Source organism: Struthio camelus, chromosome 1 (assembly GCF_040807025.1).
Source record: "Struthio camelus isolate bStrCam1 chromosome 1, bStrCam1.hap1, whole genome shotgun sequence".
NCBI lineage: Eukaryota > Metazoa > Chordata > Aves > Struthioniformes > Struthionidae > Struthio > Struthio camelus.
In genome coordinates, this window is record NC_090942.1 from 219,413,387 (window position 1) to 219,426,498 (window position 13,112).

Consider the following 13,112-nt stretch of genomic DNA (forward strand, 5'->3'; position numbering starts at 1 on the left):
CTAGTGCTCCAGGTATCTCTTCCTATGAGGTTGGTATCCCGTTGAGATGAAGACCTTCCCATCTCCTTGAGGTTCCTCACCCTTTTGTTTGCTTGCCTCTAAGACTGTTCCTATCATTTTTTCAGCTTTCGTGTCATCAGGTCTTTCATATCTATAAGGAACTTCTTGCAGAAAAAAGCTGAGGTGCATTATTGGAGCAGTCTGGAGACGTTTTCTCCCCCAGGGTTTATATGTGGAATGCTATTTCTTCTGAAGAGATAGCTGCCAGAGCTATCTTTCTGAGAAGTTTTCAACATTTACTCTTAAATTAAACAGAAAAAGGGAAAATGAAAGGGGAAGGTGGAAAAGGTGGAAAATTAGCAAGAAATATAATCCGAACAGGTAAGATGGAGTGGTAAGGAACAGTAGCGCATTATACTTCAGGACTGTTAAAACCGGTCAAAGAGTTTATCTGAAACATATTAAATACTATGTGCATTGTCTGTGTCTGTGTGTGTGTGTGTGTGTGTGTGTGTGTGTGTGTGTGTGTGTGTGCATGTACACATATAAATGTCTATCAGCCCTCAGGAGTTTACACAGTATTTTCACATCATCTATCGTGGTTGTTTTTCCCTTACTATATTTAAGCAGATTTTCTTAAGTTTATGATCCAAGACAGCCTCGGAAGTGTCTGTATATGAGTTTGAGCCAAGTCCTAAGGGAGACTTGCGTGGCATTTGCACACCCTGTTGACATTTAGAACAAAAGTCAAGCCCTGAAAACATAACAAAATTATGGGTTAGCTTTCTTTTCAGTGCCTATATAAATTAGCAATACTGTCATCTTTGTCATTTAAGGCTATGGCTGCATCGGTGTGGAAATCATATTAACAGCAGTGACCCACCAGTCATCGAACCTTAAGAATGGAGAATAAATTTCACATGGACTGCAGTGACTTTGCATTAGAAATCTTAGCGGAGCTGAGTGAGATGTTGTGCGTTATGGACTTTGAAATCAGAAACGTGTGGTGAGGAAGAGAAAGAAAAATTATTGGACTGCTTTTCTGTGTAGGAACACATATTTCCTCCTAATTCCACCAATGGCCCAAAAGTAATTGTCAAGTTTGAGAGCTCTGATTGATAGATGAAGAATTTAGTCTTCTAACAATCTTAACTCTGATATAATACTTAATGTTGATTTTAGTGGCTAAAGAGAGTTTGGCCAAGCCATCTGCCTTCTTGACAGTATCCCTTTTCTTCATGAACTGTCTCACTGAATTCAGTGCAGACGATTTGGCAAGCTTTGAAAGCACTCTAGCTGAGAGAGTCAGAAATTTTCAGCATCCTTAGGTTAAAAATATGCCTCTAAAAGAGCTTGGATCCAACCCCATTAGTTGACCAAATAATATTTATAGTCACATTTGGCATCTACCTGACACTTCTCAGCCATAGATCTCAAGGCACTTTTACAAATCATTGCTCTCCTCAGTTTACGAGGAAAGTGAGATAACTTGAGTGCACGCTCAGTAGCAGTTGTCCAGACTCCCGATCTGAAGAGCGATTATCTGAACCAGAGTGCCCTTATGATGTTAGGAATGATATAGTCTGAACAAAACTAAACAGAACTATCTTGATTCAAATTGAACATTACTGTGGTAGGTCCAAAGAAAAAAGGTATAAATATAAACGCAAACTACTAGACCTATGTTTAGAATAATGGTAAGGGCACTTTAAAACTATATATATGTGTGTGTGTGTGTGTGTGTGTTATACTATGCATTTTTATATATACATATAAACTATATGCATATATATTATGTATATAAAGCACAGAAAGGTGATGACTGTATTTTATCTTCTGTCAATGCATAAAGCCGTCTGAGAGCTATAATAACTCTCACCTGGCCCTACCTCTGCACAGATTGCTTGCAAATCACTGTAAACATTTGTATGGAGTACAGCACAAGGCATGGACGAATAACAAAAAGCAGCCAGGAAGGCCTGATCCTGATTGCGGACACCTCTGGCAAGTTAAGGCCTTATGCATCTTGCTACGTAAAGCCAACATCCACAGGAATGGTGAAATCATACTTAGCTCCATAATATTTATTGCAGTTGTCATGTCTGACAGAGCTTTACAGAGCTGATAGTCAGACTCTGCAGCTCTTCTGAAAGCACTCCCCCGCCAGTGGGAGGACACCGTTCCTTGGTATTAAACGCTTTACCAGAGGCAACCTTCTTGCTACTACAGGATATCAAAAAATTGTAAAGAGTTTGGAAAATATGTATTTAATTTGCTGTTCTGGATGAGGGACACTGAGGCCCAGAAGTGCCTTGTCTAAGGACTGAAACTTCACCGTAGCATCCTCTTTTCAGATTCCTCTGAGCATCCTGACTCATCTCAGGGAGCGAGAGGCCACGGATGCTCCAGCCGTTCCCTGACAGCACCCCTGCTGTGCCGTAACAGATACAAACCAAAATAGCTTCTACTTGCTTCTAAACATATGCTGTATTATTTTCTACTTCTACAAAAGTGCATCTTTTTCTTTCTTTCTTTCTTTTTCTTTCTTTTTTCTTTTGTTTTTTCTTTTGTTTTTTCTCCCTTTCTTTTCTTTTCTTTTCTTTTCTTTTCTTTTCTTTTCTTTTCTTTTCTTTTCTTTTCTTTTCTCTTCATATCGGCTTAAGGAAGGAATAGCATCTTTGGAAACGAAATTAAGGTCATTGCTTCCTCCCTAATCAACCTCATGTCCTCATTTTTTCTCTAGCAGGATGATGGACTGGTTGTAGCTCTGCCAAACCTCCCTGTCCTCAGCCAAATGTGACAGTCCCTCAGAAGCTACCTGTTCAATTCTTGCTTTGCCTCGGGTCTTTCCTTCCATCACTGTCCCTTCTCAGCCCCATCCGGTTGCAAACAGTCGCTCTAATGAGAATACTTTATTTTTCATCCTCTCTTCAAGGAAAGTCACCACAGAATTGCATTTACCTTGTGATTTTATTTACATGCCTGTTACTTTTCTGGTCAAGGGAGAGTAGGAGTGACAAGGGATGCAACCGTCTTGCATGATAGCATAGTTGTTTTTACAGCCTTATTCACTAACTTCAGGGAATTCTTTGCCACATGAATGCGTACAGTGGGAGATAATCAGAAATACCAGACATAAACCAAATGCCACTGCAAATAAAGCGTCTGTCCTGTGGTCGCTATGTTCTATCATTTGATTATTTTTCCTTGAAGTAAGAAAGTCAGAATTTCTTGATCAAGGAGAAAGAGGAAAGTCTATTGTTTCCTATTAGCTCAGAGACCAATGTCCTTTTAATATATGTGTTAAAATATTGTAGCTTTTTTTCCTCCTGTATGACTATAAAGAACTGCCTATGGAGGTTGCCATGGATTTAACACAATAAGTAGAAGGCTGATTTTCCACACTTCCCCAACAACATTCATGGCCATCACAGACTTAACATCATTTCTCTAACTTCGCTATCTTTAATGAAGTTGTGCATGGGATAAATACAGCCCTTATTTTCAGGTGTAAGCTAATAAGCCCTTTTGCTTACAGTTTTGTACAACTTGTATTGCACGATTTCTTGAAATTTGGGTGCAAAATATCCAACTGGTAAGGGTAGCGCTTACATCTTCGTCTTCTTTCCCTAATTTCCTCAGTTGGATTTGATGGCTTGTCTACCGCAGGGCCTGGCTATGTCAGAGATCATCATGAAAAATGCTGCCTTAACATCTAGTTCCTTTGAGTAAATGTCCATTGGTTGCTGGAACATTAGGTGCGCTTCGAGAGCCCATTTTCCCCATCACTTTTACCTGAAAGGGATCTGGTTTGCTCCAAGGCTACTTTGAGATGCAGATCGAATCACAGTGACTGGGGACCAACAACAGATTTGCTTTAACATCACACTCCCGACCCGAAGTAAAATGCCTACCAAAGTAGGTAGATATGTGTGACCAGGACTCAATTCTACATATCAAACTGGGAGGCACAGAATTCTTTTTCTTTTTTATTTCCAGTTTTATTGGGCTTCTTATTTAACAGAGAATATGGACAGCTTTGTGTGTCTTGTAACAGGCCTCTCTGGTAGTTTAGATTGGCTTGATAGTTCAGTTTGCCAGGCAAATGCTATCCCTCTCCCCCTAAAAATAAAAAAAATAAATGGATAGATAAATAAAGTTATATGCAGTAGAATCCGTCTACATTTTCTAACCAGCACTCCTCTCCTGGCTTTTTAATACAAAAAGGGTATTTGCTGGTGTTTTAGTGATGCTGGATTTACAACTGAAATTTCAATACGAAGTACAGAACAAGCCTTGTTCTGTGGTAGTGCGGGTAAATGTGACAGAGAAGCAGCAGGGTCAACTAGTCTACAGAGTGGAAACAGCCCCTGGGATTCCAGGAAAGCTAGGGGGAATATATATCATTTACAAAATCAGGCTATTTGAGGAAAATGATAGGTAAACAAGAAAGTGTTGGGCCTAAAACAGAAACTTGACTTTTTTTTTTTTTTTTTGCAATTCCTAATGGATAATATCTTTGTAATAAATGTAGCTCTTTCCTTTCCAACTGTGTATCCTGCTGTGAAACATGCATGTATCTCCCTGGAAAGTCTCTCTGGCTCAGAAAATCCTTATAAGATTCAGCATGTTGACGGTAAAGTGCTACCAGATGACAATTCCTCTTACAGGAACACCCGTGAGAGGGTGATGACAAGGATGATATCAGAAAAATGGCAAAGGATCAGCAGGCCACCCACATGAGATGTAAAGTCTGCTGGCCAGCCCTGGCTCACGAGGACTTTCCCACTACCTGAACACTTGAAGCCCTGCGGCAGTCAGTGGCCTCGCAAGGGTGGTGGTCCCGGTTGTAGTTGGTCCTACAGGGCTGGCAGAACTAGTTATGAGTCCTTCCCAGTGCTGTTTTTAGCCTAAATATGCATCTCTTGGCCAGCTTCTATCAGCATGTCCCTAGCTAGACTCAGAGAGATTCTCCACCAGGACGTTGCTGGGTAGTCAGGAGAAGGAAACTCTCACAGCACCTGAACTGGGCAAAGACTTCAGGCAGGACTGGGCACTGCCTCTGTAGCAATCTCATTTTGTTTGTTCAAGTCAAAGTGGCTAAAGACCACCTGCAGCACGCTGTCCCATGACTTCAGCATAGGTTCCACCAAACTTTAGACACACAAATTAGGGCTTTACCTCTGCTCCCTCTGTGTCCAGCAGAGAAAGAAAACACCTCCAGAACAAAAGATGATCCCCCAGTCTCTTAACTTAAGGCACTTCACATTAGTGAAAAAAGGTGAGAATGATGAATCTGGACTTTTGTGCTTTGCTTTCCCGAGTATGTGTCTAAGGGGACATGTAACACCTTAAACATTATGAGATGCTCTGCATACTTGCAACTAGGGGGAAAAAAAAAGATCAAATTCCATCCAGACTATACATTTCTACAGCCTGTAGCGGGCCTTTGTGATAGAAACACTGACATTTGCAGTCTATAAGTAAGGGATTAGATGAGAAAATCTATAAGCTATACAGTGTCACACTAGCTATTTTAATACCCGGAGATGGTGCTGGAGGGGAGCAGGGATAACGGGAAGATAGCCTGAGAACACGGTCGTCTTCTCTCCGTCAGTTCCTTCTTTTCTCCACATCACCTTGACCTGTGATCTAGCACAATCGCAGGAATTAGCCTAATCTATGTGTGGTTATATGGATTGCAGCATATTAAAAAAAAAAGCCAAAGCACTAATGCTGCGAAGAGTGCCGGCGGTGATGGGCTATGTGCTTGGATGCGCGATGCTGTGAGCAATCAGACAGTTCATTCCTCTTTTAAGAAGTGTTACATGTCCAGGCTGTGGTATGCTGGCTCCTTTTGAAATGTGTCAGCTTAAACAACCTCCGCAGCACACATCCGTTTCCTCTAGCAACTTTTTTTTCCGAGTGTTTTAAGGGCTGTTCTGTTCCACCCCAGAGTCAGCACCGAGAGTTTTACATAAGTTAAAGTTTTTGAAATGATTCGCGGCCACGTCATTATAGCTGCTGTCCTGTACGGTATGTATTTGAGAATTTTCAATACCTGTAGAAATTCCCTGCCGTTCGGCTGAAGGGAGACTCTCCAGAGCCAGCTGTAACGTGCAGGTAACAGTCTGGGCTCCCTCCAGCAGAGGGAAGTGGTACACACGCACACTTCCCAGCACGCTCTTTCCTACTGTGTCTGTGCAGTGTGGCAAGGGGAAAAAAAAGCATCGTTTCTTGTCTTTGCAGAGCTGAAATTTCCCCCCCCCACCCCAATCACAAATACCTAATTTAATCCCTTCAAGTTCTTGGTTGCAAAGTCCTTACCCTCTACTACCCGAAGATGAAGAAACCAAGTGCCTCAAAACTGACCCTCGCATTTCCTCTCCTGCAATAAGGCTGTAGCTGATCTTGGATTTTAAGTCCTTTAAGAAGTGCTGCAAAACAGAGGCGTAGTCCAGGCGTCCAAACAGAGTTTTAAGTGTAATGTTTTAATATTAAATCCCAGAAGCTACATTAAAGGAGTGTGCCTTTTCTCTGAAGCTCGTCGTGAGGGATTTGAGGGACACCCTTGAAAAGTCTCGGCACACGCAGTTGTACCCTACAAGTAGGACCCAACCACGTGCGGATGCACGCTCGTACTCACGCACACCAACACGCATCTGAAGGCTACCCGGTCGTGCTGGTTTTCTCTGCTCTCCTTCTGTCTGTCATCTCTCTGTCACAGGGTCCCTTTCGTGTGTACACACGCTTGTCTACACAAACTGCTGAAAAAAAACCACACCTCTGTCTCTGAAGACATCCTTTGACCACTTCTCCTAGGTGGTTGTACACTTTAAAATGCATTTGACTCTTCCCTTAGCTTTGCTGCTTTTCGAAAGGCTAGATTAATTTATGAGGAGGATAATGTCCTTAACCGAGACTTCCTTGAACTACCTTAATGCTGTTTGCAAAGCAACCGGCTGACTTTGTCTCTCCCTCACCCCATCCAGAGCTGCAGGGAGGCAACTTTTGCCTCCAGCTTTCAACCTTTCGATGCACGGATTTGCCACGCTGAGCTGCAGTGTGCGGGTAACAAGAAGATCCTATTAAAGTGAAATCAAGTAGCAAAGGGATTGTCAGCTCAACAAATCAGAAACATACAGTACCTACCCTTCCTTTGCTGCATTCCTTCCCGCTCACTGCGAGAAAGAAGGGAAGAAAAAAAAAAAAAAAAGAAGGGTGGTGAAGGGAGAGAAAAGAATAGCAAAGAGCAAAGCTAGCACTGGCAATGCCTTGACATTATATATAGGAAATTAATCGTAGCTGCGAAAGACACAGCCTCTTTTAATGAAGAGGCTGCTGCAATATCGTCGCAACAACTAGCAACCCACATGTTCTATTACAACAGGTTGAGCCAGTGCCTGCTCCCTTGTGCCGCCGCTAGAAAAAATAAATCAAATGTCGATACCTGAGGCTCCTTCATTTCCTTCGCAGAGATCTACTTTAATGCAGGCTTTTCACGGCACCTTGCTTTGCAGAGAAGGGGCTGGTGATGGCTTATTTACCTACTTACCTGTCCTTGAGCTATGTGGCTTTTCTTTGAATAAATTAAACGGGCTGTTTCAAGTGATGCTTTTAGCCTCTTGAGTCCGGATCCAATTCTCAAAAGACTTTTGCTTAAAACCTGTTTTTCAAGTTTTCGGCCAAGTATCTACAATCTGCAGGATGCAGTTCTCTTAAAGGATCTTGGTGCTTATGGGTAAGAAGAAATTTCAGCCTATCTGGCTACCTTTGCTGTTTGTACTTTTCTTATAGATCTGTAGCAGACTAAAGGTGGAATGAGAGCGTGCTAAAATTAAGAAAGCTTACTTTTTTTGTTGTTAAGCTGTTTTAGTTGTTTGCTATCTGTGACCATGGGACCTGATTTTCAGCTGCTGTGAGTTACTTTAAATCCATTAACATCAAATTTGTATATTTTTAACCCAGTTTTAATATCCCTGAGTGGACACACATTTGCTTTACTTTATGGGATTGATTCTGTTCTCCGTGACATTGATTTAAATCCTTGGAAAAGTCTGGTGGTTACAAAGTTTGTTTTTAATACCTAAAGGAGAGCAAAATCTCAATTTCTGCATTTTTTTTTTTTTTTTTGTGGAAGCTTCTCAGGGTGTCCACAGCACCAAAACTTCAGGAGACAAATGCTTAGCTGTGTAAGTCTGTATATATCTGAGGCAAAGAAATCTATAGCTCATCAGAAGAGCTGGCTGTTGTTATAGGCATAGGATGATGACTTTTTCTTCCCCTTGGGAGACAAAACTAAAAAAAAAAAAAAAAAGGAAATAGTGTGAAATGGAAAAACATTCCCTAAAAAATATACACGAGAAGAGTGTTTGATTATTTGTAGTTGCTGCTGTTGTTTTTTAATACAGTGTAGAAAGTTTTGAAGATGTTGTCCGTGGCACACTAAAACATAACACATTTTCGGTCTGGCGTGATTTTGTCTTGACTCTCCTTATTCTCCGCAGTTTAGTACTATTTTGTTTCTTTTCTCCCCATGCTATACTTTCTCACTGGATCCAAGCGGACTGTGTTTTTAAACATATATATTTGGAGGGAGGGAAGGAGGAAAGCATAAGGACTATAGATGGCAAAAAAACGGAGGCCCTTTCCATTGCTGGAGCTGTCACGCACCCATCAGGAACAAGGTAAAATGTCATCGGAGCTTTAAGCAATGCTCAGGACACAGGAATGGAGAAGTATCCAAGCTGCGGGCCCTGCTTCAGAAATGTTGGCTCCCAACTTGGGAACAGCTAGGACTCATTGTACTATGTGCTGTGCTGTTTAGCAACTGCAAAATGGTCCCGAAATAGAGATCTACATGCTCCATCCTGCTCCCAGCTTCTCCAGAGGAAAGCTGGGATAGCTCTTCTATTACGCCAGATCTGTTCTGATTTTCCTCAAATCAAAATTTGGACCCAAATAGGATAGATTTTATTAATATTATCATCATCGCTAATATCTCTGTGTAAACAAAACAGCACAGACCGTGACGAAATGTCTGTTTTTATCTTTCTTTGTAATGCCCTAAATCCTGTAATCTAATTGTTACACATCCTTGCTCCAAAGAAGGGCTCAAATATTAGCTTAAGGTTGTAATAGCAATTAGCTTAAGCTATCTGCCTAGATCACAGGATTTGCCTACCACATATTTTATCACTGGGTTAGCTCGGGCGCCTTATCATCTGACACTGGAAATTCTGCATTCAGCTGATTTTTTCAGGTGTCTGCCTGTCTTGAGTTCTTGCACATCATGTTTTATGGTACAGATAAATGTTCATTAAACACAGAAGGGAGTGCAAGGCGTTTCAGGGGGAAAAACTAGAAAACGAAGCATTCTGGGAGATGAGGTGATCCTAAGTAATAAAGAAATAGTTTTGATAAAAGGATGACGGGGAGCTCGGCTTGATTAACGGCAGGACTGAGGCAGAAGTAGGTTCTGGTTCTCCGTGTCCTCGGACCATGGCAACGACTCCCTCCCGCGCAGCGTGCCCGCCAGCTGTGCAGCGCAGGTGAGCGCAGCAGATGTGCTACCACCTCAGCCTACTGCACCAGGGCAATGCCTGCAGCAGGTGACTCAGGGCGATGGGGGCTTGGAGCGCGGCTACTCCGATCCGGACATGGTGGCAAATTTCCTGCGCGACCTTACTAGCGGCGTTTTAAGTTGAGCTTTTAAAATGTAATCCGGTTTGCCTTTGCGTGCGCGTTTCTCACTTACACCGACGACAGCATCATGGAGCAGTTTGGGTGGGAGTGAAGAGAATTTAAAGCCCGCCTTATGGTCTGCTTTATGCTTCGGGATAATGCAGTGTGCAAACCAGAACCAGGTAGTTGCTCTTAGCCTGTTTTTGCCTCCGTTTATTAGCTGTGGAGAAGGAATAATAAGACTCCTTTTATAAGTTGTTCTCCATGCATGTCCTATTTTTATATTCTTTCCTTAAGTACTCTCTACTGGCAGTTGTCTGAAACAAAGCGTAGGGTTATGGGGGCCTTTTCTTTTAACCAGAGGGGCTGTTGTTGGGCTCTGAAGAGAAAAGAGATTTGCTCGATAATCTAAATGGACTATTATCCCTACTTATCTAGCTGCATAGGTGAGATGCCTTCATCCTGACAGCATATATTGTTCTTCTGTTCGCTGGAGAAGGAAAACCCAACCTTGTTCTCCAGCAAGGCAGGAACAAACAAGCCCTCATCTTGTCTTTATTTCCACTTTCTCTACTCTTGTACGCACACAAGGCCTCTACCCGTGTCCCCGGCTCACTCCTCTCCTTCCTTGCCTGTTGGCCAGATGCACCGCAAGGAGCTCCAAGCCGCTAACAGGTAGATTAGCTGGCCAGTTGGCCTGTGCTCACTGGCCAGCTGGCGGGCGAAACAGAGCAATTAGCTAACGAGCTTATGCTGCCGCCTTTCACTCAGGTCAGCTGCACATTGTCTTTCGCCTCTCCCGTGCCACTGATTTTCATAAAACTGGTAGGATATTTATCTCTTTTAATCTTTCACCCCCTTAGAGAACAGGGCGAAACTAGCCAACAGGTTCAGAATACATTGCCGGGCACAGGATGGACAGATGGGTGGCCAGATGGACAGACAGCGCTACAGTAAAAGCTGTATTTCCTTTGGAAATGAGGCCGTCAGGTCTGAGAACGAACAGTATGGAGTTACGGGGTAGGGGGATTATGTCCCTTGTTAACAGATGTCATGTATCAGGCACTGCTGCAGCAAAAAGGAATTGAAAGGGTAAGTGGATTACCTTATTTTGTGTTCAAGGTATGAGTTTAAGTCTTGTTTCTATTTTCTGTAGATGCACAGAAAAATGGGTTGCTAGTCACTTGAGGAGGAAAGGGAAAGTCAGGCAGATAGGTGGTCAGCTCTTTTACTCCTTCGTGTGTTGTCGGTTAAAAGAATTCACAGGCCTACTCTTAATCCAGCCCGATAAGCTCAGGCAACCTTTTTTGATGGTTTTCTTTACCCAGTCAAATAGGATACATTAAATAGCATATTAAGAATGTAGTTTCTGATCCTGCAAATGACTAAACCCATCCTCTCATCCAGCTGCACTCCGAAAACGGCCAGATCAGGCGTGATCAAGCCTAACAGGCAACATAGGCTAATTATGTCTGGGGCTCTCAAAGAGGAAAAATAGATTATTTTTAAACCTACTGTCTACTAAACCCTAAACCCACCATTCAAACATTAGTCTCTAAAACTGTTCTCTCTAAATTTGAAAATGCTATGGCAAAACTTCAGCCTCTGCAACCTCATCGGGGTTTAGTAGTAGTGGTGCACAACAGCAGTTCCATTACTGTGTTTTTTGATTGCCGTTAGACTCATCAGTAACAATCTATAGGATTAGGCATTTTTTTTTTAGTTAGCCTGTTAGATACCGATAATTATGTCAAATCCTTAAGAATGTGAAGGGAAAAAATGACTTGAAGGTCTTCTGCTGTCATTCATGAGGGACTTGGGTCACAGACATGATGGCAAGATCAGCTCATGAACTGCTGTCCCCGTGGTTTTGCAATGATGGAGATTTTCCATAAGGTGACCTTACACTCTGCTATTAGAAAGCAGAACCCAGAGCCTTGTGGGCGGTGTGAGAGGGCTCCTGGTTTGGATATAGCTGGTCTCAGTACCAGCAAATGAGATCACCGCTGCCCTTTTTGCAGCCAGCACCCTCTCTGTCTCATATACTCAAACCTTCTCCCTGCCCACAGGATATCCCTCCTCTGCACCATCCGCTTGTCCCTTGCAATGACTCCTTGGATGGTCTGAGTGGTGGCAACTGTGAAGGAAGGTGTCATTAAGCTCTGCTGGTTTAAGTCTTCCTCATCTCTCTGTTTACTTGAACTCTGCGGATGCTAACTGCAGTGAGAGGCAGTCTTGGAGAGAATAAAAGGTTCTAGAAAAGACTGTCACTTTCTGCAATTGTGAAAGAAACGGTATCATTTAAATTTTTATTTACATTTGTAGAGTAGCTACAAAAACCCATCCCGTTCTCTTGATGCCTGTATAAAGTCATCAAGGCTAAAGGTATCCAGTACAATAAAACAAGTAACGATGCTGCTGCAGCATTCCAAAATAACTTTCACTCTACATTTGGCAGTAATCTGATGAGCCTTCAATATTGTCAGCTTTTTAATCAACCTTCTCCTCTCTTTTCTTCTATTGCAAAAATTGCTCTTAGAAACATCAAGTCCAATCTTCAAAAATATTCACTGACTTCTGAGGGGTATTCTCATGTCTGACTTCGAAGATACTGTAGAAAATTTACTTATGTAGGATGGCATTCCAAATAATCTTATTTTATATGAAAGTGTATAAAGGTCATATCAAAATTTCATTGGAGCTCTATCTGAGGGAAAAATAGTTGCTTGCTTATGAAATTCTGCTATAAATGAATTTTGCATCTGTTTCTGCAAATGTGCAGGTACATGATTGTTTCTTTATGATTCCTTGCATGAATATAGACAAGAGATGTGAGCAGAGATTTGCAGGATTAGACCTTTCTTTTCCTTTTTTTTTTTTTTTTTTTGGTGTATGGCATTCTAATGATGAAAGACCTATTTCTGCCCTTGCTTAACCTCCAGCAACCCTGCCGATTTCCTTGTTCAGTTCAAATTGTAATGAATGACTTTACACATCGGAGTCCTTTTATTCTTCCTCTTCTAGATTGAGTGTCTCAGCCCAGACAATGGGCTCCTGCCTACATGAGTGTACAGCTGGAATAAAACCACTGACTTCAGCAGACTTTCTGCGTTGTGACTGAGAGCTGAATCTGTGATATACAAACTTTAATGGAGCATAAGCCAGGGAAGAGTGTGCAAGTAAGCACCATTTTTAACTCCTTAACCTAGTTTATGTTTGTATCAGACCTGACTCATGGTTTATATGCATAGGGTATTGTATTAAATATCACTGGACTTGCATTACATGTATCTATTGAGATAATTATGACTATTGTAGTACTAGTGAGACTCTCAGTCTTTAATGCATTTGTCCTCACAACATCTGATGAAGTGAGGAAGTATTTTTATCTGTATATTGCAGACAGGAAACTGAAGCCTAGGTCATTT

At 42.0% G+C, this 13,112-nt stretch overlaps 1 long non-coding RNA gene across 1 annotated transcript in view; it reads left to right on the top strand.

Moving 5' to 3' along the window:
- Positions 1–12,854, top strand: part of LOC138065656 (uncharacterized) — a 1,053,146-nt gene extending 1,040,292 nt beyond the window's left edge. The window contains exon 7 of the long non-coding RNA XR_011138763.1: positions 12,709–12,854. This is a non-coding gene — a long non-coding RNA (uncharacterized lncRNA). The remainder of the gene's footprint in view (positions 1–12,708) is intronic.
- Positions 12,855–13,112: the final 258 nt, after the last annotated feature.